This window comes from Equus caballus, chromosome 14 (genome assembly GCF_041296265.1).
Source record: "Equus caballus isolate H_3958 breed thoroughbred chromosome 14, TB-T2T, whole genome shotgun sequence".
Lineage (NCBI taxonomy): Eukaryota > Metazoa > Chordata > Mammalia > Perissodactyla > Equidae > Equus > Equus caballus.
In genome coordinates, this window is record NC_091697.1 from 22,690,845 (window position 1) to 22,717,493 (window position 26,649).

Consider the following 26,649-nt stretch of genomic DNA (forward strand, 5'->3'; position numbering starts at 1 on the left):
GCCTGGACAGGGAGGGGAGGATCTAGGGGGCTCCGGGGCAGCTGGAGGCATGAGGGGGATGCCAGTTACTGAGGTGGTGGGTGAGGGTGGGGAAGCTTCCTCGCTGCCAATCTGCCTGTTAAAGAAATCCCATCTAGGGTCAAAATTCTTAAACTGGGGTCCGTGGACTACTGCAGGGGTGAGGAGAGGGGAGTGTCTGTGAAGCTGGCTGGGAAAACATCGCATCTTTATTTTTGCTTTCCTCTAACTGAAATGTATCATTTCCTTTCCTTATAAACTAGGCAACAACCAAGAGCAGCCCTACCAGTAACTGTGACTTTGTCACCACTAGACAGCTGTGTTTTCAGATCACATTACAGTTGTAGATATCTTGAAACCTTGTTTCTACCATCACTACTTCGGAATTATGGAAGTCATCGGCTCAGCACCAGATCTTGTTATTGATACAGTAACACTTGTATTAGCACACTGCAGCATTTTGATAACCGTATTTAAATTTAATTGGGTGCCTTGGTTATTTGGTTTCCTGCATTTAAAAACATTATTCTGAGAAGAGGCCCATAGACTTGCACAGCTGCCAGAGGGGTCCCCTGCACCAGAAGGGTTTAGACCTCCGGGATGGCAGCCAGCTGTTTGTTGTGCATCTTTCACCTTTACTTAGCTTTGGTTTGCTAAGAGGCAGTAGTGACTCTAATCTGGAGGCTCCTGGAGGCTGAGGTCTGATCTTGTGTAACTCTTTAGCCTCGGGGTTATGGATAGAGCTTAGGAAATGTTATTTTAATTGGGATTTGATGTTGACATTTAAAAACCGAGAGTTTTCTCACACATCTGGATTTCTGGCTTCTCTTACAGAATCAGAAGGTCTAGCAACTCTGGGAGTCTCCACCTCGCATGGTGCGATGGCCAGAGTTAAGTAGCGGCCACCTCTACGGACAGAACGCCACTCTCCAGCTTGCCACATCACCCAGGAACCCCGCTGCAGGTGTACATTCCCAGGAACTCCCAAGGCACTTGAGATTTTGATCCACAGGTAGGGGAACAGTGTGGGGGGCACAAACTTAACAACAAGTGGCGATTCCCTGAGCTGATCCCAGCTGCCCCCCTTAAGGAGGCAACATCTGAACATGGAAGCTTTGACCAAGCCCCCCTCACCAGTCAGAACGGAGGTAAAGCCAGAGCCACGGGCAGCTCCCGGTCTCCCAATTCTGATCTTGCTTCTTGCTTCACTGCACTCGCTTGCTGAAAACCTTCCGATTGCTTCTCATTGCCCCAAGACTAAAGTCCAGGGTCTGGAGAAGGTGCTGAGCCCCAGGCCCTCCCTCCCCCGCCAGCTCCTCCATGCTCCCCCACTCCTCAGCCTTCCGGCGAGGCTTCCCTGAGCACCTTCCGAAGCTGTCCCCCTTCCCCTATCCAGACACTTTCTATCTTGCTGTCTTGCTTTCTTCTCATCCAAAAATTATGTGCCTAACTTACTCGTTTACTATGGGTCTCCCCACAGCATGCAGACTTCACCATGGCAAAGTCCGGCATACCTAGACACTGCCGGTCCATCTGAGCTTTCAACAGATGCTGTTGAGTAAACAGGTGGCAGGTGGGGGCCTTGTGCCATCTTTCCTGCGTCTCGCCTCCCTCCCCCAGGGCTCAGAGTCAGGCTCAGGGACCCGGTGAAGATGACCATTTGGTAACTTACTTGGTGATTTTAAAAAGCTGACTTAAAACTTTGTCAATATACACTTGCCGCAAAATGTTGTGCCCGCCACTGCCTTCCGTGGCTCACGGGGACAATCATTTCACTTTTCCGACCCTGTCTCCTCATGCATGTCACAGGGATAAATAACATCTGCCTCGTGGGGCTGCTTGTGAGAATGAAATGCGACGGGCACTTGCAGTTCCCACCGGCACCTTCGCCATAGTAGGTGCTTGACTAAGTACGCCGGGCCCTTCACCGTTCCCGCCCCACCCCCCCAACTTTCCCCTTTCAGTCGGAGCTGGAAGAAAGCGCGTCAATCACGGGATAATTTATGCAGCGTGATATGCCTTTATTATTCCACGCTGAGTCGGGGCTTCTACTGTCCAATGAAGGTCAAAAGGAGGTATGGCTTTTATCTCTCCAGCAACTCTGGAAGCATGGGGGGAGGGGGCGGACTCTCAGAGGCTTCCTCCTGAAAACAAACAGATCCTCGCGGCGGCCCTGAATAGCTTTCCTCAATCAAAGCTGTAAAAGTCCGCGAGCAGCGGGGCCTCGCCCTGGGACTGGAGCGAACTAATAAAGCGTTGAATGGAGAGAGTGACCCCGAACTGGCAGAGGGGTCCCCGCTGGGCCTGGGCCCGCGCCTGCTGCCTCGCGGAGAATCCAGAGGTCACGTGTCATTAGTCAGTGTCTTACCGCGACCCTTTCAAAATTATCGATAAAGGGGAAGGAGATCCTTTCTGTTTCGAATCCCCGAACGATTTTCTTCTTTCTTTTCTTTCTTTTTTCACTGGTGGAAAGGCTACATGGCAACATCTTTTTCCTGTTTTCTTTCAGACGCGAGAAGAACTGGTTTGAAATCAGGAGTTTCATGCTTGGGGAGAAATAAAGGTTGGGACCAGATTCTTTTCTTTTTGATGCAGTTTCTCAGTGAAGCCCCTGCTCTGAGAAGTCACTAGATTTGGGTTCCCATGAAAACTTGTCTTGTTTCATCCTCGTCCTAAAGCCTGTCTCAACAGTTCTAAAAACTCCCGAGGCGTCTCTCTTCTCTCTGTCCTCAGTTTGGGTGAAGGCCGCCTGGGACCTCTGTAAAGACAGGAGGGGGCGCTGGATCTCAAACAGCTGGGAGCCTCCACAATCGCCTGTTCTCCCCATGACTCAGTTTCCTCATCCGTACACAACGGGCAGCGTCCTGGGCCCAGTGGGAAGTGACCTGGATGACCTCATTAGGGTCTGAGGAGCACTTTAAAGAGATAATCGGCCATTACTCTAATGGGAACAATGATGATGATATTATTTCCTTTATTGTTTACTCAGCCCCAGCAGTTTACAGCTGAGGCCAACAGGTGGTTGTGGTCGCGTTAATCTTTAATCCATTAGCCACGATCGATTCCATGACATTCCTGGGTTTATAGGTAGTCGTTATATTGCTTTTTATTTGTTGTATATTTTGTGAATTAATTAAGGGCCGCATCATACCTCATCTGAAAATGCCTGTTGCAAAGGCAGTCTTGATGCATGTGCATGCGCTCTTAGTCAAAATGACCCTTCGGAGTTCCTTAAATCATTCGTAAAGCACTGTATATGGGATTATGTGTGTATAACACTGTATAGTAATAAACATAGAGAGACATAACAAAAACAGTAAGGGGCAGATTGGAATAAATCCTATTGCTTTGGACATCAGATGAAGCACCTGGCTGGTGTTGAGAAGGACATGTTTTATGAATATTTTGTACCTTTAAACCCTAGAATCCTGCTCCTCAAGGCAAGATGCTCAGAGGTGCCCCCACCCTATTTAAATCTCTCATGTTAAAATAGAATTTGAATAAGTTAAATGCTCTTGTAATGTGACCTCCAGGGTAACTATTTTTTCCCACGGGCTCATCTGTGAGTATTGGGTTATTTTAACTCCGAATAAATGAATAGACCCACATCTCATTTGTCTCAAATGAGCAGCCAGTCAGTCCCTCAGTGTTTGGTGGACACTCTCCACGTCTCACTGGGCTGTAATTGGCCTTTCTGTCCTCGAGAATTTAGGAACCCAGCAGAGGCTCCGGCTGGCTTGACGTCAGGCCCGCCTTGAGCTTCCAGTCATCCTCAGAGGATCCCTAAACGAAGGTCCCCAGCCAAGCCGCAGGGACTCAGTCCTTGTCCTGCCCTTCCTGGGCTTCTCCTGGCCTGAGAAATGGGGCCCAATTGGGTTTGTCCTGCCCAGAAACAAGACCCTGGTTTATCACGTTGGTTTAGCGCATGGAAATTTCAGGTGTACCTCGTTAGATTTCGTCTTCTCTATAGACTGCATGGAGTTCGCCATCAAAAGTCTAGTTTCCATCCACCACCATACACATGTGCCCCTTTTTTCATTTCTTATAACGATTGGTTTATTTTTTGTTATTGTTTTTGATTCTATGGATTCTTTTTATCATTGATAATTAGCTTTCATGATGATGATTCTTTCCATTTTTACCAGCCTGGATTATTTACTGTCATACAGGAGTGAGACATAAAGGAATGATTATTAATTGTCCCTGACAATGTAAGCATCAACTCAAATGATGGCAATGATCACATCACCAGTCTTATCTTTCCTGTTCATGTGCAGCGGGGAAGTTACACATTTATTCATTCCTTTATCTGAATTTGTTTTCCTCAAATCGCAAAACAAGGGGCATCAAGTTGTGACGTGTCTCATTTGGCTCTGCTCAGACTTTTTAAGAGGACACAGTTGCCAAGAGTAGGGGCTGGTGTCACCCGCTCTGTGCCCTGGCTTTCTCCCCGTGTAGCATGTGGGTGATTACCGTCTGTATTTCACGGGCCTGTTAGGAGGCTTAAATGGGACCCTGTAAAGCTCTTAGTACAAAATGGTTCACAAGTGATGCCCATGGTTAGACAAGAGGTGATACTTGGGCCTCAGTTTCTTCATTAATAAAATGGATGTGTTAGGGCCTGCCCTGTGGCTGAGTGGTCAATTCGAAGGGCTGGGCTTCGGCAGCCTGGGTTTTCGCTGGTTTGGATCCCGGGCACGGACATGGCACTGCTCATCAGGCCATGCTGAAGCAGCGTCCCACATAGCACAGCCAGGAGGACCTGCAGCTTGAATATACAACTATGTCCTGGAGGGCTTTGAGGAGAAGAAGAAAAAAAAAAGCACAAAAAAAGATTGGCAACAGATGTTAGTTCAGGTGCCAAAAAGAAATAAAATGGAAGTGCTGACCCTCCCTGCCTGAATCCTGTGGGGATTTGGGGCTACCGAGTGGCGGGTAAAGTGTCCAGCGTTTGGTCAGTGCTGCCTCACTGCTGACTCCCGTCTCCTTCCCACTTGTTCACCTTGAACCCCAGGGAGCTTCTGTGAGAGGGAAAACATAGCTTAGCCTGGCCCAGGGCGGAGGCCCCGCCCCAGGAGGAGCCCTGAAACCTCAACCTGGCCAACAGAGCCAGGAATGGAGCCATGAACACACGGGGCCCATCCCCTTAGGAGCAGAGAAGGCAGCCGGGTTCTTTCTAAGCTTTCTGCTGGGGACTCACATTTTGTTAGCATGGAGATAAATAACGCCAGATAAGAGGCCTCTGGTTTTACATCTGGGGCTGTAGGAACGTCCTCTGGGAGAGGAGGCAGGACGTTTCTTGCCAGGGCGAATCCCAGCCCGGGAGGAGGCAGGCGGCGCCGCCTGCGGCTTCCTAGCTCAGTGGGGAGCAAGTTTTGACAACAGCAATGCTAATTGATTAAATGTTCTCATCAGAGATTACAGTGCAGAGAGTGATCACATTTTTATTTCTGCAGAGTGGGGAGGGGCTTCCCTTCCTTTAATAGCTCCGTTTATCCGTGTATATTGTAACCCAATGTACAAGGGGCCCTGATTCGTTATTCCTGGACCCTCAGGCTCAGTCACTCTCATCTTAGATAACATGTTTACTATAAACTACTTGGTGCAATTGCCTTTGGTTTTCTGGGTTTGGTCGGAATTTGATCCTGCAGTGGACAGAGCACCGGACTTCAGAGTTGTAGGATCGAACCCTGGTCCTGCCACGTAGCCGGTGTGTGGGTTTGGGAAGGCACTTGCATTCTCTGCGTGGGTCTCGCTTTTCTTATCCGTAAAATGGGGACTCGATATACCTATTTCTTAAAAAACTACAGTGCAGGGGCCGGCCCCATGGCCTAGTGGTTAAGTTCGTACACTCTGCTTCGGTGGCCCAGGGTTTTGCTGGTTGGGATCCTGGGTGGGGACCTAGCACCGCTCATCAAGCCATGCTGAGGCAGCGTCCCACATGCCACAACTAGAATGACTCACGACTAAAATATACAACTATGTACTGGGGGGCTTTGGGGAGAAGAAGGAAAAAATGTATACAGAGAGCAGGTTAAAAAAAAAGCCATAAGCTTTCCTTAAAAAACAAACAAACAGGGGCCCGCCCAGTGGCACAGCGGTTAAATTTGCATGTTCTGCTTCAGCTTCTCTGGTTCAGATCCTGTGTGCGGACCTATGCACTGCTTATCAAGCCATGCTGTGGTAGGTGTCCCACATAGAAAGTGGAGGAAGATGGGCACAGATGTTAGCTCAGGGACAGTCTTCCTCAGCAAAAAGAGGAGGATTGGCAGCGGATGTTAGCTCATGGCTCATCTGCCTCAAAAAAACCTCCAAACAAACAAATAAAAGCCTTTGACAAAAGACACTGTGAAGGTGCCGGCCCCATGGCTGAGTGGTTGAAGTTCTGTGTGCTCCGTTTGGCGGCCAGGGTTTGCAGGTTTGGATCCCGAGTGCAGATCTGCTCCACTCATCAGCCATGCTGTGGAGGCATCCCACATACAAAGTAGAGGAAGATTGGCACAGATGTTAGCTCAGGGCTAATCTTCCTCAAGCAAAAAAAAAAAAAAAAAAAAAGAGAGAGAATTGGCAATGGATGTTAGCTCAGGGTGAAACTTCCTCTCCAAAAAAAGAGACCAATACACTGTGAAGACAATGAAAAGGCAGCCAGAGGCTAGGAGAAAATAGTTGCAATACATATATTTGACATAGTATTTGTAATCAGAATATATAAAGAATTTTTTCAACTCAATAATAAGACATCAAATAGCCCAGTTAAAAAATGAGCAAGAGTTGGACACTTCACCAAAGAACTTATGCAAATGGTCAGTAAGCACAATACAAGATGCTCAACACGATTAATCATCAGAGAATTGCAAATTAAAACCATAGTGAGATACCACTCCACACCCATTAGAAGGGCTAAAATCAAAATCACCAACAACGCTTCTGCTGGCTAGGGCAGGAATCAGTGGGAACCCACACGTGGCACTCGGAAATGTATGGGGGCCGGCCCAGTGGCACAGCGGTTAAGTGCACATGTTCCGCTTTGGCAGCCCCGGGTTCATTGGTTTGGATCCCGGGAGCACTCATGGCACCGTTTGTCAAGCCATGCTGTGGCAGGCGTCCCACATATAAAGTAAATGAAGATGGGCACGGATGTTAGCTGAGGGCCAGTCTTCCTCAGCAAAAAGAGGAGGATTGGCAGCAGATGTTAGCTCAGGGCTAATCTTCCTAAAAAAAAAAAAAAAAAGGAAATGTATAATGGTACAAACCTGAGAAAAGCAGTTTGGCAGTTTTTTAAAAATAAAATTAAACATGTATCTATTATATGACACAGCAATTCTACTCTCTACTCCTAAGTATTTATTCGGGAAAAAAATGAAAATGTGCACATGAATCTTGACAGCAGCTTTATTCCTAATAGCCAAAGACTGGAAACAACCCGAATGGCCATCAGAAGGTGAGTGGATAAGTTGTGGTACACCCATACAGTGGGATACGTCTCAGCCAGAAAGAGGAATGAACGAGTGATACAGGCGACAACATGGATGAATCTCAAAAACACTACGGCGAGCAAAAGAAGCCACATACAAAAGAGTACAGACCATACGGTTTCATTTATATGAAGTTCTAGAAGAGGCAAAGTGAATGTATGGTGAAAGAAACAACATCAGTGGTTCTCTCTTGGGAGGTGGCAGGGAGAGTCTGGAAAGGAGCTGAAGGAACTTTCTGGGAAGATGTTCTCTATACTGTCTTGGTGGTGGTCTCAGGATGGTGTACAAATTAAATGAAAAACCCATTGAGCTATATCCTGAAGATCTATGCATTTTATGTACATGAATTGTACCTCAATAAAGTAATGTCAAAACATCATCAGACATATTATCTCCTTGTTGAAAAGAGGGAAGCAGATCAATTACAATTCAACTCAAGCTGGCTGCCCAGGAAATTCTTTCTCCTAAACTGAGCCCTGGGCAGAGTCAGTATTCAAAAATATGCGTCTCTTCAGCCAGAGTGGCTACAGTGAAAAAGACGGACAATGAGGAGCAGTGGAACTCTCACACACTGCTGGTGGGGGTGTAGATGGTAAAACCCCTCCGGAAAATTGTTTGACAATATCTGCTAAAGTTAAACACTTGCGCACCTTGTGACCTAGTAATTCCATCCTGGATATACACCCAAGAGAAATGAGTCCACATGTCCTTTAAAAGACAGAGGCAAGAACACATACAGCGGCACTCTTTGTAATAGCTCCGGCCTCGAAACTATCCAAATGGAAGTTGCAGTGGAAGGCCTAAGTGGATTGTGGTATAGTCATACATTGGAATACTATACAGCAATGAGAATGAACAAAATGCAACTACACACAACATAACATTGAGCAGAAGAAGCCAGACTCAAAAGAGTACACACTGCAGGACTCCGTTTACATAAAGCTCAAAAACAGGCAAAACCAGCCTATGGCAAAAGAAATCAGAGCAGTGGTTGCTTTTGGTGTGCAAGGGCCTGGAATTGACTGAGAAGGAGCACAAAGGATTATTCTGGGGTAATGGAACATTCTAGATCTTGATTGTGTTGGTGAGTCCCACTGGGGTATCAAACTCCTCAAACTGTATGCTTAAAATGAGTGTGTTTTATTGTATGTAATGTTGACTCCTATAAAGTTTACTTTAAAAAGTACCCATTTTGCAGGTTGATTGGAAACTAACTAGCACGTGCCTCTTAAATATTATTTCTATCATTAGAGAAAAACACATAGAAAGTTACTGAAAAGATGTTAGTTGATGAACTGGTAAATGTTCCTCTTCCCTAAATTGGTGACGTAGGGACAAATTTGATGCTGGTTCTGAGAACTTGACAAAAGGAGCCATGGAGGCTGGGGTGGGGAGAAGTTTGAGACGGGTCCCACAGGGAGGGGACCGGTCACCGCCCCCCCCCCCCCAAATCAGGCTCCCCTTTCTTCCTGGGGGCCCACAGCAAGGTATTTTGAGGTTGGATTTCAAATAACTATCATGTTGTGGGATCTGGTCATGTTTTCCATCCTCTTAAAAACATATTTGGTTGTATGTTTTTGTCCGTTTGATAGTTTTTCATTATAAAAATGGTATATGCTCTTTCGCAAGCATTTGGAAAACAGAGAAGTAGAAAGAAAAAAGTCACCTCGATTCCTGCTTTTCAAAAACAACCACAGTTAGAGTTGAATGATTGCTTTCTAATCTTATCTGAGTGTAGATATATTCTTGCTATGGTAGGGCTCACACTATGACATACACACTTTTCACACCTTTATAAACTCTCTGCCAGTGCCGATTTAAGGTTTTATACATACAGAGCATGCCCGGTCTCATTAACCATTCCTTCCTCTTGTCCATTTTTCATCATTATGAGTAACTTTGTAGTGGTTATTATCATTCAGAAAGATTTTTTCCCAGAGATTAATACAATTTCCTCAGGATAGAGTCCTAAAAAGGGAATTACTACACTATAGGAATGCTTTTAAGGCCCTTGATACATAATGCCAACTTGTTCACCAAAAAGTGGGCACTACAGTATGTCACCAGCAGCAGCACGTGAGTTCCAGTTTCATCACACTGCCAGGACTAAGTTTTAGTTTTTAAAAATATTTGGTACTTGGATAGGCAGATATGACCTTTCCTTTCTGGTTATATTCTGTGATTCTTTGAGACAGTGACTATTTTCCCGTATGTTAGTCCATCAGTTGTATTCTCCTTTTGGTAATTGCAGTCATTGACCTTCCCCATTTATCATCTGGCATCTCAGATTCTCCTTTTGTAGGAAAGTTACTGAGCCCAAGGTGGGTGAATGACTGTACCGCATTCTTGACCTCTCTGTGCTTACTGAGATGAATCAGGTGTTCCGCCCCAGGCCCCAAGGTTCTGATTCCCAAACTTCATTGTGCATGAGATTCACTCGAGAGCTTGTTTAACTGGAAGATGGCCGGCCCTACCTCCTGAGATTCTGAGTTAGCAGGACTATGGGGGGCTCTAGGAGTCTGCATTTTTAAGTATGCCAGATGATTTTGATGCTGGTGGTTCACAGAACCAGCTCCCAAGTGAAAAACCCTGCCCCAGAGAGAGGGCTGGTTATCACTGACATTATTTTCATGTGGGCATGATCAGGGTGGGCTGTGAGGAATGAAAGGACTCAGTTTCATCAGAGATTGCCCGGCGTACTGTAGACACTCAATTCAGGCTTATTTCCTTGGTTGATGCTTCTTAATTCTAGGCATTCAGTAGGTGCTCATTAACTATTATTTCTGCTTGGTAATTAGGGTCTAGGCATACAGGAGACACACAGTAAAGACTTGCCACTTTGGAGAAGGACAGGTGCCAGCCATACAACAGGTATTCAGTAAATGTGTGTGACAAGGAGTCACTTTGGCCAGGAGGTAGCAGCGACTGGTTTTTATGCAGTCCAAACACTATTTGAGGGAGAATGGGGTCACTGGAAGGTTTTTGGGTGCCTGGTCTGGAAGGCCGAAGGAAGAGGTTAAAGGATCAACATACTTACGTTCCAGACTCCACCAGAAGAACTGGCGGATCCTGTGAACAGGGCTGTCTCCCCAGACCCTCAGGCTTGTGTCTGTCATGTGACTCACCCTTTTCTGTGGGCTTGATATCAAGACTTGGGCCGTTTTAGAAGCTCATGTGCCTCTGGCAGCAGACCTGGAAGGGTCCGATACCTGGCTAATCCTAGCCGACCACCCCCTGCCCGTGGGTTCCCCCCTTTCTTTCTTCTGACTCCATCCTTCTATAGCTTCTGAAGCTGTGGTTTTCCCGAAGATCCATAGAGAGAAACGCTAACTCTCTTCTCCTGCTGAGGCTTCCCAAGCCTTTTAGAAGCCTGCAGAGGTGGAGGTCTTCCTCTCAACCATGAGAACCCTTCTTCTGAGGTGCTAATTTTTGAACAGAAGAGCAGGAGTGACCCCCTGATTTTCATGGATTGAACGTCATTTGGTATTTTCAGGATACTCCTTATGTTTGCATGGTGAACACTGTTCACAAACCTCCTGGTCCAGCCAGGCTGCAAAATTCCACGGTCAGCCCTGTAAGCCCCCTGAAACCCAGTACTCCACGAGTGCTCATGGCAACGCTTCCTTATGAAACGGGGGTGGTTACTGAGCCCTTCGTTCAGGGAGGGGTTTGGGAGCTTGTGTGCATGCGAGCACATAAGGTACACTCTTCTGATTACAAGTAGCATCCTTGTGTGTCAGCTGACTGTACCGCCTGCAGCTAGACTCAGAGATTGTCACAGATATGGGAAAGAATAAAGGCTGAAAGCTTTGGAGGGAGGGGGGCAGGAACGAGGGAGGGAGGGAGGAAAGAAACTATGGAATCCTTAGCAGCCAATAAAAACGATGCCGTGGAAGAACACAGAGTGACATAGGAAGATATCCACATGCCATTTGTAATTGAAAAATGCAAGTTACGGCAGGGCAAGCTCATTATTTCAGTAAAATATATAAACCCAGGAAAAAGTCTGGAAAGATATTTGTCAAAATATTAACGGTGGCAATCAATAGTGGAATTACCGAAGATTTTTATTACCTTCTTTTTATTTTTCTATGCTTTCAAAAGTTAGTACAATAGGGGGCCGGGCCAGTGGCACAGCGGTTAAGTGCGCACGTTCCGCTTCGGCGGCCCTGGGTTCATAGTTCGGATCCCGGGTGCGGACATGGCAACGCTTGGCAAGCCATGCTGTGGCAGGCGTCCTACATATAAAGTAGAGGAAGATGGGCATGGATGTTAGCTCAGGGTCAGCCTTCCTCAGCAAAAAGAGGAGGACTGGCAGCAATTAGCTCAGGGCTAATATTCCTTTAAAAAAAAAAAGTGCGATAAATATATTGTACTTTTCCCCATACAGCCAAAGTGTATACCCAAAGAGTGTTAAATGAAAGATAGCTTTCCTCCCTTCACAACCACCATTCCTATTCTCCAGAGCTAAATATGCTTGACAGTGTTTTCTGTGTTATCTTCAAAAAATTCAAAGCATAATAAAAACGGATACCTTATGTGTGTGTGTGTTAACACAATAGTATCATACTACACACACTTATTTGGAGCTTCATGCTGCCTGATTCTTTTTAATGGCTACACTGAACTCCGTGGCATGGATATGTCTTTATTTAAGTAGTCACCTCTGAGTGGTCTCTTAGGCAATTGATAGTGTTCTTTTCCTGTTAACAAGTGTCATACTGTGATTTAAAGAATAACGAAAAAGAAGGAATGCAGGAAAGCAGAATGGTAGGTAGTCAGGGACTGGATTACTAGGGAGAGATATTGAGATACAGAGCAGAGAATGGCGAAAGGCGCAAACAGCCAACTGAGTAACAAAACTCAACCAACCAACACTCCTCGATGAGCTCCTGCCTGGCCCTGCGTCCTAGCCCTCTGGGCGCCCATCCTGAGGGAATGAGGATGTTCTTAATAACTGCCAACCCATACACCCCTCGAAGAAACAGTTCAATGACATTTCCACAATTTCCTCTTTGAATCCAGGACACACAACTCTTCATCTTTTGGCTTGCAGATATACGCCACCTTCTTACAGAAGTGTTGGGTGTATGGATCTGCTGTTTAGGAGAGAGATAAATGCTCTAGTGGATATCACAGACCTGCAAACCTAGGAGCTAATGCAGAGTCATCTCTTGAACATAGAGTGACACACAGAGGGGAGCGGGCCTGACTCTGCCTGGAAGTTCAGAACAGGTTTCACAGAGGAAGGCACAGTGGAGTTGAGTCTTGAAGGGTGAATAGGAGTTTTCCAGGCAAAGACTAGGGGAAGGGCATTTTAAGTAGATGGAACAGCCTGGGCAAAGGCGCAAACATTTTAAAGTAAGGTTTGTTTATTTAAGCAATGGTGAGTCAACTGGTATGGCTGAAATATAGGGAAGTGGCTAGAATAGTCTAGAAAGACAGGTTGGACCAGGTTGTGAACGTCCTTGAATGCCAGGTTAAGGAGATTTGGTTTTTTAATCTGAGGGAAATGAGGAGCCATGGAAGGTGTAAAGCAGGGAGGTGACAGAATCAGATTTGTACTGTAGAGACGATCACATTGACAGACAGATTGACTGGACATGGAGAGAGTTTGGAAGCAGGAAGACGGATTAAGCCAAGGCAAAGAGTGCTGGGAGTTTTATTTTGTTTGTTCCTTGGTGATCCTTGTCCTCAGGAGAAGAGCTAGTATCCTGGCAAGGATATTCTATTTTCAGGCATTTTTCTTATAACCAAACTGCTATATGGGGTATGTACATGAGTACTCTTTGGAACCTTGCCTATATTGGATGGAACCATATGAAATTGATATTTTTATGGGTCAAAAATGGTCAAACACTGATAATTTCAAATGCTTCAATTTAATAGTAGCAAAAATTGGCCATGACCTACGGGGATCAACAGCGAGCTGATCGCTGTGGGCTCCATATGGATGAGCAGCTTCACGGGAGGTGCACGGGCTCTACCGTTATCGCCAAGACATATTAAGGACTTGCTGTGTTTTAAAGGCATGATAATAGTATTACGTGTACACTTTAAAAAGAATCTTTATTTTTAAGATGTGCAACCTGAACTATTTGGAGTTCAAATAGTTGCCTCAAAATAGTCTGGGGCAGGGGGTGGGTGGAGGTATAAACAAGATGGGCCAGGAATAGGTGTTTGTTGAAGCTCGCCCATGGACACATGGGAATTCGCATTGTTATCCTGTCTACTTTTGCACAGGTTTGACAAATACTAACACTTTTTTTTTCTGCTTTATCTCCCCAAATTCCCCCAGTACATAGTTGTATATCTTAGCTGCAGGTCCTTCCAGTTGTGACATGTGGGATGCCACCTCAACGTGGCCTGACGAGCGGTGCCGTGGATCCAAACCCGCGCAACCCTGGGACGCCGCAGTGGAGTGTGCAAACTTAACCACTCGGCCATGGGGCCGGCCCCTAACACATTTTTGAAAATGCAAGAGGTGAGCAGTTTTTAAAGAATGCTGCCATTTGTGTAAAAAAAGGGGATATATGTATGTATAGATGCTGGTATAGACACAGCATATTTTTGGAAGGAAGGTCGGGAGAGAGGGGGAGCCGTACTTTTATACTTAAAAAAAAAAAAGCCTTAGGACATACAACTAGAATACATAACTATGTACTGGGGCTTTGGGGAGGAGGAAAAAAAGCCTATGCGTGCGTGATTTTTAAAAAGCAAAATAAAAGCGCAGTGTAAGCGCAACCCCAAACAAAGACCTGCACTCTGTGACGTGCTCGCAGTGTGGGTTGGCCTCAGTTTCCTGATCCAGAGACTGCGGGAGCCGGTTCCTCCCTGCCCAGTGTGCTTGGAATAGGACTGGAAATCCTGTAATGAATGCAAATTGCCTAGCCCGGGGCCTGGGGCATGGGGGGTTCTCGGTCGTAGTGATAATGATGGTGAAGCTGCCAAGTGTGCACCACGAAATTGTGTACAGGAAAGACAGTCCCACGGGGCCATGGGAAAGAACACACTCTGAGGTGTCCAGGTGTGACGTCCATTTCATCCTCACCATGTCCTCACTCCAGCACGTTAGGCAGAGAGCCAGGATTTCTGCCCCAGCTGTCCACATTAATCAGATTCACCAGATAATTGCTCCCCTCCACCATCACTTCGAATGCGTGGACGACCCTCGAATCCCAGGCCCCTTCCTCCCGGGAGGAAGCTGAGAGCTGACTCAGGCATTTTCTCGTGAGCTAATTTCTAGGGTGAGCTGAGGCGGGCCTTTGCGAGGGCAACAGAGGACTCTGTCAGCTCACATTTCATAAAACCCTTCCACGGTGAAGTTCGGGACGAGCACAAACAGTCAACTCATGCATGAATTCCAGCACGAGGGAGGTTGGATTTGCCTTCGGCAGACTGCTTAGGATGCCTGGGGGCCTCTGGGGTTGTTTGTCTGGTACCCTGACATACACAAAGCCTGACCTTTGGCCCGCTTTCTCACCAATAAACTCCAGCCCCATTAGGGTGCCCGCCTTGCCTCAGTCCCGCCATGAGCTTCCTCCAGGCCTCAGGAGGTTAAGGGGGATCAAGCTAGGAACAGGGTTCTGAGTCTGACAAAGTCGACGCCTCTGGCAGCTAACAGTGAGCCTCAGATGCCTTAGGCAGCTGCAGGTGAGAGATTATTTCCTCCATTTTATTTGTTTTTTTCTTAGAAAGGGGAATTGAAAATCAGAGTCACTCACCAGGTGACTGCCACAGTCAGCAGCTCAGTGGCAGGAATGGAGATTGAGCAAGCTGTTCGGCTTCCGGAACAGACACTGAGAAGGTGGGAGATGGGCTCACTCGGCCCGGATTGGCCCAACGTGAGCCCTTGTGCCGGGCTAGGAAGGAGCCCAAGCTTCCAGGGGAAGGGCTAGAATTCTCGCCCCTGGTAATTATATATATAATATTACATATTGCATTATAGATTCTCTATATATGTAATTATAATATGTTCTCTGATTGGACAGGCCTGAGTCACTCTTGCAACCCAAAGCGGTGGACTGCAGGTGGACAAGAGTGTTCAAAAGGAACATCAAGGTGCTGTGACCAGAAAGGAGAACAAGGCTGGGTGTGCCCACCTGAGTGATGCCCACAGTTGTCTGTCCCCGGGGAGGACGTGGAGAGGCACAGACAAGAAGAGATTGGTCCAGACTCTTTTGACTACACCAGTCGGTCTCTAGTCACGGTAATAGTAATAATAACAACCATGATAATAATAATATTGTCCTCAGGTTGTTATGAGGGATGCGTCTCAGCATGTGGCACATGGTAGATGCGCATGAAAAGTTGCTGCATTGGATCGAGTAACAATTCTCATTAACCGAAGGAGTCATGGCAACAGTACCAAATTCTGCTCTGGCAAATCTAATATAAAGGGATATTTTTTTCTCTTTTGGCATTAGAGTGGAAAATCAATCTCTCTCAAGATTCAGGGCAACATAGGAGGCCAGGAGGTGGGGGAGACGGGAGGAGATTTACTTTCACACGTTCCCTAGGTTTTTTATGCCAGAAGTCCCATCTCCAGCAAAGACTCCCACGGGTGCCCCGTGGAGGCTGCCCGCTCGTTCCTGGATGGCAGCAACAGCAGCACAAACAAATTTCTTAAAAATGATTTCTTTGCTTGCTGCAAGTTGAGCTCAAAAACTTTGCCTGGATTAAACTAATCTTTGATCCAGATTTAATGAAGGCACAAATACAGACATATGCCATTTGGATTTGAGATACACTCAGAAAGTGTCAGCAAAGCAATTTGCTAAGACTAATGAATGGCTTTTCGCAAACGGGTTGGAAGCCAGTGTCAGAAAGAGCTCAGTTAGAGGCAGGGTAGAGGCCTGGCTGGGAGAGGCTCCGGCTTCCTACGCTGCGTTCAGCGGTCGGCCGGTCTCCATTGCCAGACAGCGGTGTGGGTGATGGGGGCTGGGCGGAAGTCTGCACAGGGTCCAGGGTGCTGTGTGGACACTCAGGAGGGGCTGAGAGTCAGCTGGGTAATGAGGGAAATATCACAGGGGGCTGGACAGATGAGGCGGCTCTAAAGGAGGCTGAGGAGTCCAGGCAAAAAGGAAGTGGCAGGTAGATGGTCTCAGGGCGCTGGCTGCCTGGGGACAGAGTGGGAGGAAGACTTCCTCACCTCTCTCTATCATTTTGTGTCTTAAACTTTGGATGATATGCATGCAAATGACTTCATAAATACACATTACAAATACACAAAATACACCACTTGTATATATGTGTATGTGGCAATGGATTCTATTTATATACACATGTATGTGATTATTTAAAAAGTGAACTGGAAGGCTCATTTTTGCTTCTTGGGGGGAAAGAAGAGATTGAAATGGGTGGTAGATGGTTAAGGGGAATTTAGTTTTATCTGGAATGATTTATTTCTTTTAAGAAAAAGACTGAAAGCAAATACAAAAGGTTATGGAGTATGGGATGTTTCCATATTATTCTTCATGGTTTTACTGTACTTTTTTTTTTCTTTTTTCTGCTTTATCTCCCCAAACCCCCCCTGTACACAGTTGTATATCTTAGTTGCAGGTCCTTCTAGTTGTAGGATGTGGGACGCCGCCTCAACGTGGCCTGATGAGTGGTGCCATGTCCACACCCAGGATCCGAACCCTGGGCTACTGCAGCGGAGCGTGTGAACTTAACCACTCGGCCACGGAGACGGCCCCAGTTTTACCGTACTTTTAAACATCTTCCAAGACAAAGCTGGGACTGCCTGAGCACAGGGCTGGCACATCTGGGAACCGCAAGAGACCATTCAGTGTGGAGTTCAGGTTCTGATGGGGAGATGGGCGGGGTTGGAGAACCTTGGGACCCAGGCTAGACACACAGGCAGGAGTCTCAATGCATCTTCAACGCCCACGGGCTCCCAACCCCCAGGTCTTAACGATGCTCCTGGGCTTGAGTACACAGATCCACGAGGAAGGAGCTTGGCCTTTAGCAGAGGGAAGATGATTTCTCTGGGGAGGGGTGGATTGGAAGGGAGAGGCATGTGGGGCTGTGATGAGGAAGTCATGACAGTGGTCCAAGCTGGAGATGTGGAGCCGAGAGCTGTGGCAGCTGCACCAGGAGCAGAAAAGAAGAATCTTCCCACTTTTTTTTTTTTTCAAAGATTGGCTCCTGAGCTAACGTCTGTTGCCAACCAACCTTTTTTTTTCTTCTTCTTCTTCTTCTTCTTCTCCCCAAAGCCCCCCCAGTACATAGTTGTAAATTCTAGTTGTGAGTGCCTCTGGTTGTGCTACGTGGGATGCCGCCTCAGCATGGCCTGATGAGAGGTGCCATGTCTGTGCCCAGGATCCAAACTGGGGAAACCCCGCTCCACCAAAGTGGAGCACAAGAACTTAACCATAAAGGCGTGGGGGCCATCCCCAGAAGAATCCCTCTTGAATCTTCCTGAGGCCCCATGCACTCAGTGACCCTGGAGGCAGGGAAGGGGGAGATGAGAAGAGATTTGAGAGGTCAGTGGGGATGCAGTCACTGTGAGCAAAAAAGCCAGAAAATACCTACCAAGTAGGGAGCACATCCATTGCCCAGATCTTGGAGGCGGCTCCACCAGGTTCCAGGCCTCTGCATCCAAATCAGATTCAGAGCAGGTGAGGGAAGAGTGTGGTGGGGGCTTGTCACTTCTGCCCACTCCAGATTTTCCTTTGCAGTTTCTTCTCAGCAAGGAGCCTTTGTCCCCCACCCTGGGCTGGCATTCCAAGCTCAAGTAAATGGAACACTTCACACCCACTCGGCCAGGTCCATTTATTTCGATTACTCTCATACCTTTGTCAAAAATGGTGCCAAGGTGTATAAACAGACCAATTTCTGGGATTGTTTCAATCTAATCATATTAAATTATTTGCTCTCTTGGCCTTGAGGTGGTTCCAAGGGAAAGTGATTGAAGTTGGGTCCAAAAATAGCTACCTTTGATTTCCATTCCTGGTGCTAACGTGGGTGAACTTCTTAGAGCTTCTGGTGTTGACGTCAGTGATTCGGGGATGGTCTGAGTCAGGGGCTGGGAGGCGGATGAGGTGGGCACCACCTCTGCTATTTTCCTCCCGAAGCCCCATGACGGGAAGAGACATTTAAAGAAGGCTTTTAGCAGTGATGGCTTCATGCGCCAGCTACTCCTACAAAGTGAGCATAAATCAATGTCGGGATCATGAGTTTATTGGGAAGAAAAGGATTGTGATCAAGTCTAATAGGGGAGAAAGAGGCCAGAGAGGAGAAATAATGCCTAAAAACTGACACGCTTTGATCACAGACCCCAGAGGACAGTACACCTAAGTTAGAAGATGCCATGGATGGGAAGAAGCAGAGTGTAGCAGGACGCCAAGGATTTGGAGTAAAGCAGATGTAGGTTCAAATCTCGGCAGCTACCTATTTAAGTGACCTTCAGTAAGTTTCTGAATCTCCCCAAAGCTCAGTTCTCTTTCCTGGAAAACACGGATGATAGGAATTATGCAGGGTTGTTGTCCTTTACGGATGTGCGTAGAGTGCCTAGCTCTGGGTCCAGTTTGCAGAAGGCAGGCATTTAAATGAATGTGTTCCCCTTCCTGGCCATGACAACACAGCTGCCTTGCAGCACTTTGGGTCCTGGGGCCTTTCACAGTGTTTTGCCCATTATAGGTGTTTATTAAATGTTTGCAGGTTGATTAGAGGGCAATTCTCAATTCACCTTACGTTTACATAGTTCTGGTCTTTGGGAAATATCAGTCAGGGCAAGACAGTCCCTCCAGCACTGGTTCTAAGTAAGAGTTGTAAGACTTGCATTGAGTCAAGTGCAGTGGAGTAGAGAATATGTTAGTTGGTGGGGTCTGATGGAAACATTGCTGGTGCCCTTAGCTGGGGAGCTCCATCCTGATGCTGTTGACAGTGCTCAGCCCGTCACTATGTCTCCACCAGCTCTGGGAGAAGAATGAGCTTTGGTCGTATTCCTGCCTGGCAGCCCCCAAGTTCCAGAAAGACTAGAAAGGAAGACGATATCACCCACAACCATGGGATTCAAAGGCAAATGTCTAGTCAGATCTGATCTCTCTTCTGATTTATCCAGAGGTCTCCTGGGCATCTCTGGCTGGTGAGCTCATCATCTTCTCTCCCCAGCATTTTCGTCTCACTAATTGGCCCCAACATCCATCTGATCACCTGGAGCAGAAGCATCCACGAGACCGACAAGTGCTTGTGGAGCACCCATTTCTAGGTATCAGGGATCCAGTAGAGAACAAGGCAGAACAAGAGCTTGTCCTCGTGGGACTCACATTCCAGGAGGAGAAACACAACTTCTGCTTATTCTGCCTCCTAGATGTGCTTCATAGTAATTCTCTTCTTTCCATTTCTAATGCCATTATCAGAGTTCTGCTTTCCTGATCTGGACTATTGTAATCCTTCCTAGCTGGTCTTTGGGCTCCTCTTCCAATCTATCCTCCATACAGCTCTAAAATGATCTTCCTGGTATTCAAATCTGATGATATCACAGCCCAGTTTAAGATGGCCAATGCCTCGCTATTTACCGACAGAACCAAGTGTAAATTCTCAATCCTTTACAATGATCAGAGATGGTGAAAACAGGTGGCCCAGGCCTGCATCTTCCAACAGACAGTTTTTGTTTGGTGTGCATAATGTTGGCCTAGAAGATATTTAAGATATGAATCAGTTCCCAATATTTACATATTGGAAGACGTTACCCAAAAGTTTGGATTTCCAGCTTCGTTTGAAAAAATTCTAAGATCTAGCAAAATTGGGCCAGCATTCCTGCATGGTAACAATTCGCTGGAGCTGATTAGCCTTGTCCACTGACACTGTGCTGGATATAGATGTTATTTACCACTTTACACCTGGTGCCCTTTGTTCATTTATGCTGCCCGTCTGGATCCTTGTAGGTATTGGAGTTGGTGACCCTAACCTAACCTAACCTAATTTCAACTTACTTTTTCAGCATCATCTCACCCAGTTCACTGTCTAGGTCCTGTTCTCCGTGAACCACTGTGTTCTTCTGCGCCTGAATGCCTTTACTTATGCTGTTCCCTCGGCCCCTTCTTCCTCAGCACTCGTGAATAACTCAGCTTCAAGGCTCACCTCTCCCCTGGAAGACTATCGTCCCCCGTCTTCTGTACATCTCCCTCCCAGGGCCCTGTGTTAATTTCTCCGACTGTAGTACAAGGATTTGTTTGACTTCCCTCCTAGACTGTGAGTCCTTTGAGGGTAGGAACATTGCTTTTCATTCATTCCACAAATGTGTCGAGTTCCTACAATGTGTAGGTCCCAGATGTTGGCACTGATGGTGAACAAGACAGGGTCCTTGTTGTCTTAGAGCTTATATTCTGGTGGGGGAATGTCACCAAATAAACGGATAGATTTATTTCAGAGAGAGTTAAGGTCTGTAAATAACGTAAAACAGGAAGTTATGATAAATGATGACACAGGAATGGAGGAGGGGACTAATTTAGCAAGGGTGGTGAGGAAGACCGGCTGGAGGAAGGAACGTGTAACCAGAAGGAACCAGTCTGCTGGAAGGTCTGGATTTTGTAGTCCTGGTGCAAACCAGGCATTAAGAAATATTTGTAGAATAAAGAAATGGATGTATGAACCATTTACCATACACACACACACACGAACATGCATGCACACACAGAAAGATAATAATTATGTCATGTAATCACATAGTATAATGGGCTTGGCTAAATAAAATGAGATATCCCAGCTTCATGAACTGGGCTGTTATGAGTTCCAGATCCACACCCAGAAAACCAGATGGAGGGTCTATACTGACCTGTGAGTCAGGAAACCTGTAGCTGTGTACATTTAGGATTGCCTTTGGCTGCAAGTAACAGAAAAATTGACTACAAGTGGCTTAAATCATAAAGATATTTATTGTACACTTCACACTGGCATTCTTGACCTTTTTTACACTGTGGCAATCTGATATAATATATTGGTGACTCTATTTCAATATAATTAATATTCTTTGTATTTATATGCATTTCATTTTAGCTTTTAATTTTTTTTTTTTTTCAGTAAGAAGTTCTTAGGATCACAGGCCGAGGAATGTAGCAGCCTCTGGAAGCTGGACAAAGCAAGGAGCTATATTCTCTTCTAGAACCTTCAATAGTACAGTTCTGCTGACCCATTTTGGATTTCTGACCTCCAGAACTGTAAGATTTGTGTTATTTTAATCCATTAAGTTTGTGATAATTTGTTACAGTATCAGTAGAAAACGGATACAAATTTTAGTCCTGGAAGTGGGGTTCTGCTGTAAAAATGTCTAAAAAAGTGGCTTTGGGACTGGGCAGTGGCAGAGGCTAAGAGAAGTTTTAGAAAAAGCCTAGATTGCCTTGGAAAGGCTGTAAGTAGAAATATGGACATTAAGAGGGACTCAGAAGGAAGTGAAGAGCATGGTAGAGAAAAACTAGATTGTCTTAGGAATATTTAGATCATCATAAACAGATAGTTGGTAGAAATGTAGATGATAAAGGCACTTTGGGTGAGGTCTCGGGGAGAAATGAGAAACATATTACTGGAAACTAGAGGAAAGGGGAGTCTTGTCAATTAGTGGCAGAAAGCTTAGAATTGCATCCTACATTTCTGTGGAAAGCCGAACGAGTAAGTGATGAATTTCAATATTTAGCTGAGGAGATTTCCTTGTAAATTGTTGAAGGCGTGTCTTGGTTTCTCCTTGCTGCTTATAGTAAAATGTGGGAGGAAACAGATAGATTAAGGGAAGAACTGTTAAGCAAAAAAGAAACCAAGACTTGATGATTTGGGAAATTCTCAGCTTTTCTAGATGCCAAAAGACACTGCCAAAGATGCTAAAATTAGATTTGCTGTCAGGAAAACATGCTCTGAAGAGAAAGTCAAGGATATGTCCAGCCTTTTGCTAGTGCCTCTGAAGTATCAAACTATCAGCATATACAGTCGTACAGAGTGGTCTTTGAAAAGAATAAGTGTGTGACTCATGGACCCCCTGAACTATCACAGCAGAAGCCAGGAATAAAGATCAAATTATCCAAGAAGGATCTTTGAAGGAGCCTCTTGTCTAATGGAGTAAGTCCCTGTGAAATACACAGGAGACCCACAGGGGTCTTGAAAATTTTGTATCAGCAGAAACACTGCCATCTCGGACTGGCAGTGCAAGGATGAAATGAAAGAAGGCTGTCAGACTCCCAAAATTCTAGAGGCAGGATATAGTCTGATAAAACTGCTCAGTTGTAAATACTTGTCACTCTTCAAGAAAAAGGAAAAGTAATTCTGAAAGCAGAATCACAAAGTTCAGAGGGCAGAGCCATGAACTATAGGGGATTCTTTGCAGACCTTGAAACCTAATGTATTCCTAGCTAGATTTCAAAATTGCCTGGGACTGGTGACTCCTTTTTCTCTTCCATTTTCTCCCATTTGGAGTAGAAAAGTCTATAATGGTCTATGCCTGTCCCATCATTGCATTTTGGGAACAGATAACTTGTTTTCTAGTTTCACAGTTCCAGAAGTGGAGAAGAATCTTGTCCCAGGATAGATCATACCAGTAGTCTACCTTTACCTGATTTAGATGAGACTTCTGAGCTGATAATATTGAGATGAGATTTTGAACTTTGAGTCGATTCTGTAATGGGTTGAGCCATTTGGAGATGTTGGGATGGGTTGAATGAATGCATGTGGGATGGAGGTGAATCTTTGGGGGTCAGAGAATGGACAATACAGTGAGAAAGTTCCAGGTACTGCTAATGCTACTGTAGATTGTTGCGTATGTTCCTCATTAAAGAAAATACCAAATTTCAGTTAGAAGTTTACGAAAATGATGTAACTTTTTTTCCCAGCCAACTTCACAAACTCTCAGGTTAAAAATCTCTGACTAGGGGGCCAGCCCCACTGCGGCGGCCCAGGGTTTCACCGGTTTGGATCCTGGGTGCGGACATGGCACCGCTCATCAGGCCACATTGAGGTGGCATCCCACATGTCACAACTGGAAGGAACTGCAACTAAGATATACAACTATGTACCGGGGGGACTGGGGGAGATAAAGCAGAAAAAAAAAAAAAGATTGGCCACAGTTGTTAGCTCAGGTGCCAATGAAAAAAAAAAAAAAATCTCTGACTAGGAGGAGGCTGTCCCTGGGAGGCACCAGGTTCCATCTGCTACCCCATCCTTGGTGGGTGGACAGAGTTTTCCTCACGCCACAAGATGGTTACTCCAACCCCAAGCATCACATTCTTATATGCCAGCCTCCCAAGCTGGAAAGAAAGAAGGAGAACAATATGTAAAGAAGTTTTTTTGTGAACTGCTTTTACCTGTTGTCAGGGCTGAAATCTTTCCTGGAAGTACCCAGCGGATCTTTTCTTTTCTCTCATTGGTCACATGGTCACCTTGGTATGTAACTACCGGCAAAAGGGAATTAAGTTACCATGATTGGCTTAGACCAGGGGTCAGCAAAGCTTTTCTGTAAAGGGCCAGATAGTAAATATTTTGGACTATGTGGGCCACATAATTTTTGTTGCAGCTACTCACTCTGCTGCTGTAGCAAGAAAGCAGCCATAGAAAATATGTAAATAAATAGGTGTGGCCAGGGCTATCAGATTTATCCAACAAAAATATAGGATGGTGCATCAAATTTAAAGTTCATGTAAGCAACAAATGCTTTTTTGAGTATAACTATGTTCCATACAATATCTGGGGCACACTTACACTAAAAAAATATTCATTTTTTTATCTGAACTTCAAATTTAGCTGGACATCCTGTATTGTATCTGGGAACCATAGAGGTCACGACGACCAGCTCATGTTGATTTGCTGGAAGCCTTCCTGCTTTTAGCACCAATAGTCCAGAGTTCAGGAAACCCTCTTGTTCCCTGGCAAACCAGGACAGTTGGTCACCCTATCCAATAAAACATTGGGGATATTGCAATTTGAATTTCATGTAGTTTTCACATTAATTTCACAATTATTCTTCTTTTGATTTTTTCCAACCTTTTCAAAATATGAAAAACATTTTTAGCTCACAGGCTGTACAAAAACAGGCAGTGGGCCAAATTTGACCTGTCAAGTCTGGTCAATAGTTTGCTGACTCTTGACCTAGACCATTTGTGATTCATCCCCTGGGGATGGACATATTGCTACTCAAACAAAATTAAGGTTCTGTTAATAAAGAAGACAAGGCATGGCTGTTGGGAGGTAACTAACAGTGTCTGCCCAGATTGGACAACTCCTTTTCTGAAGCTCTGTGTATTTAGCTCTCTGAACTGCCGCGGGCGATGGATTACTCAACATTCCCCTCTCAGGCATCTCTGCGGCCTCTCAAGCTTGTGTGTTTCCCTTAGAGACTCTTAAAACAAACCAGGGATGTTCTAGACCTGGAGAAAAAAATTCTCTCCGTTTTCTTCTAATGTGTAAATGATGACCTTGAGCAAGTCTGTTCCTCTCTCTGGACCATGGTTCTCCCAGCAGCCCTAGCTCGACCTGATTGCGCGGGGCAAGAAGACCTCTTTGATATTTAAGGGTGTTGAGTTTTCATGGTTCCAATTGTGCACCTTTAGATGATCTCATTGAATCGCAGAAGGACCCCTTAGCGTAGAATTAATGTCCAATTTCTAGAGGAGGACTTTGAAACTCAGCAGCCTCCCTATTTTTTCCCGCATCTTGCCTGCAGGCTCTCCACCCTGGAGGACCAAGAGAGAAGAAAGTCATACATTCCAAAATAGTGGAGATCCTACTGTCCCTGCTCGTAATCTCTCAAAAGAACAGCACTCCAGATGGTGCCTGTTTATCTGTGGTTCTAACCCAATTAGGACAAATTATCATTTCTTTGGTTTGATGTGTCTCCTGGGCATCCTTACACAGTCAACAAAAACCACACGGAGTTCATATTGTTTCAGCTTTTCCATCAGCAACTTTTATGATCAGATTTAGAAACTGGTTGTAAAAAACTGGCTTCAGACCCCCAACTTGGCAATACCAGACCATTTAGTTCTTTCCTGTCCAAAAGTTAGAAGAATTCCCCCCTAGGCAGTCTAAAGAGAGAAAGAAAATGAGTGAGAGGCTAAATTTCTTGGCCTTTAAAAGGTTTTTCTCTTCTAAATGAGTATGTGGTCATTCCACTGGTACTGAGAGGAGACCAATAAGTGAATAGAAGGAAACAATAAAGCAGCCCTCACCAACTTATCTTCCTGGCTTTTTGAGTTTTAGGATGAATGATCCCATGTCTGTGGAGTCAAAATCCTAAGAAGAAAGGTCTTGTGCACCCAGTGAATAAGGAGAATGGCATAGTGAAACAAATGGTCACATTGAGTAAACCGAGCATTTATTAACCTTTGTGGAGCAGCCAGTCCCCACCAACTGCGGACGGGCTTTGAGGAAATCCCATAGCATTGAGACATTGGGGCATGTCCCCGCCTGCCCACAGACGGCTGCCTAAATCTTGCCTGCTCATTAATTTCCAAAGATATTGTTGGCTTTTTATTTCTTTCACAGGGTCATAGTAGAGGGAGCAGTCTGAGTGACCACATGGGGACATGTCAACATCCACGCTTCCTTAGTTTCTGAGCTTTCAGAAGTGACCAGGTTTGTTTGCTGACCCATCACTCCTTCCCAGGATGCACTGCAAGAGAAACAAAAGAAAGGTCCTGTGAAGTGTCAAGTTGCGACTTGCTCTTCGCCCAGAGAGAACCTTCTTCACCAACAATTACCACATCATCGTAAACACTCGGGAGAGACATGATGTAAAAATGAAATTACTGAAAACATTTTTGGACTAACACTTGGCTTTATATAAACTCACAGACAATCCTATAAGGCACTCAAGCAGATTATGGGTTTGAGCAAAGCTGGAAAATTGCTGCCATTATATTGTTATTATTAACACCTTGTAATTAGCCCTAAGGAATCCCAAAGTTCTCTTTCTTGATTTGGCTTTAATGAAGGAAAATTGCTACCTTTGCAAGTTGGATGGCGCCCGTTCTGATTAACCTTAAGTATATAGGACTATTATTTTGAAAATGTTTGCTGTCATGTGAATATTAGCATTACATACAACTGGGAAGGGGCTGGGGCTGGGAAGGTAGAGAGGAGGAGATCCTCTTTTCCCTTCTCCTTCTTTCCGCCCCCCCACCCCCCCACCCCCAAAGGAAGGTGAATCATGGCCTTACTTCAGCTGTGGTCC

General features: G+C 45.6%; 1 long non-coding RNA gene across 1 annotated transcript; it reads left to right on the plus strand.

The window, feature by feature from the left end:
• The first annotated feature begins 12,985 nt into the window (after positions 1–12,985).
• On the plus strand, positions 12,986–26,231 carry LOC106781607 (uncharacterized). The gene is made up of 5 exons (XR_001378259.3): positions 12,986–13,263; positions 13,792–13,977; positions 15,485–15,702; positions 21,522–21,658; positions 25,962–26,231. It is a non-coding gene; the product is annotated as an uncharacterized lncRNA (long non-coding RNA).
• The last annotated feature ends 418 nt before the right edge of the window (positions 26,232–26,649 follow it).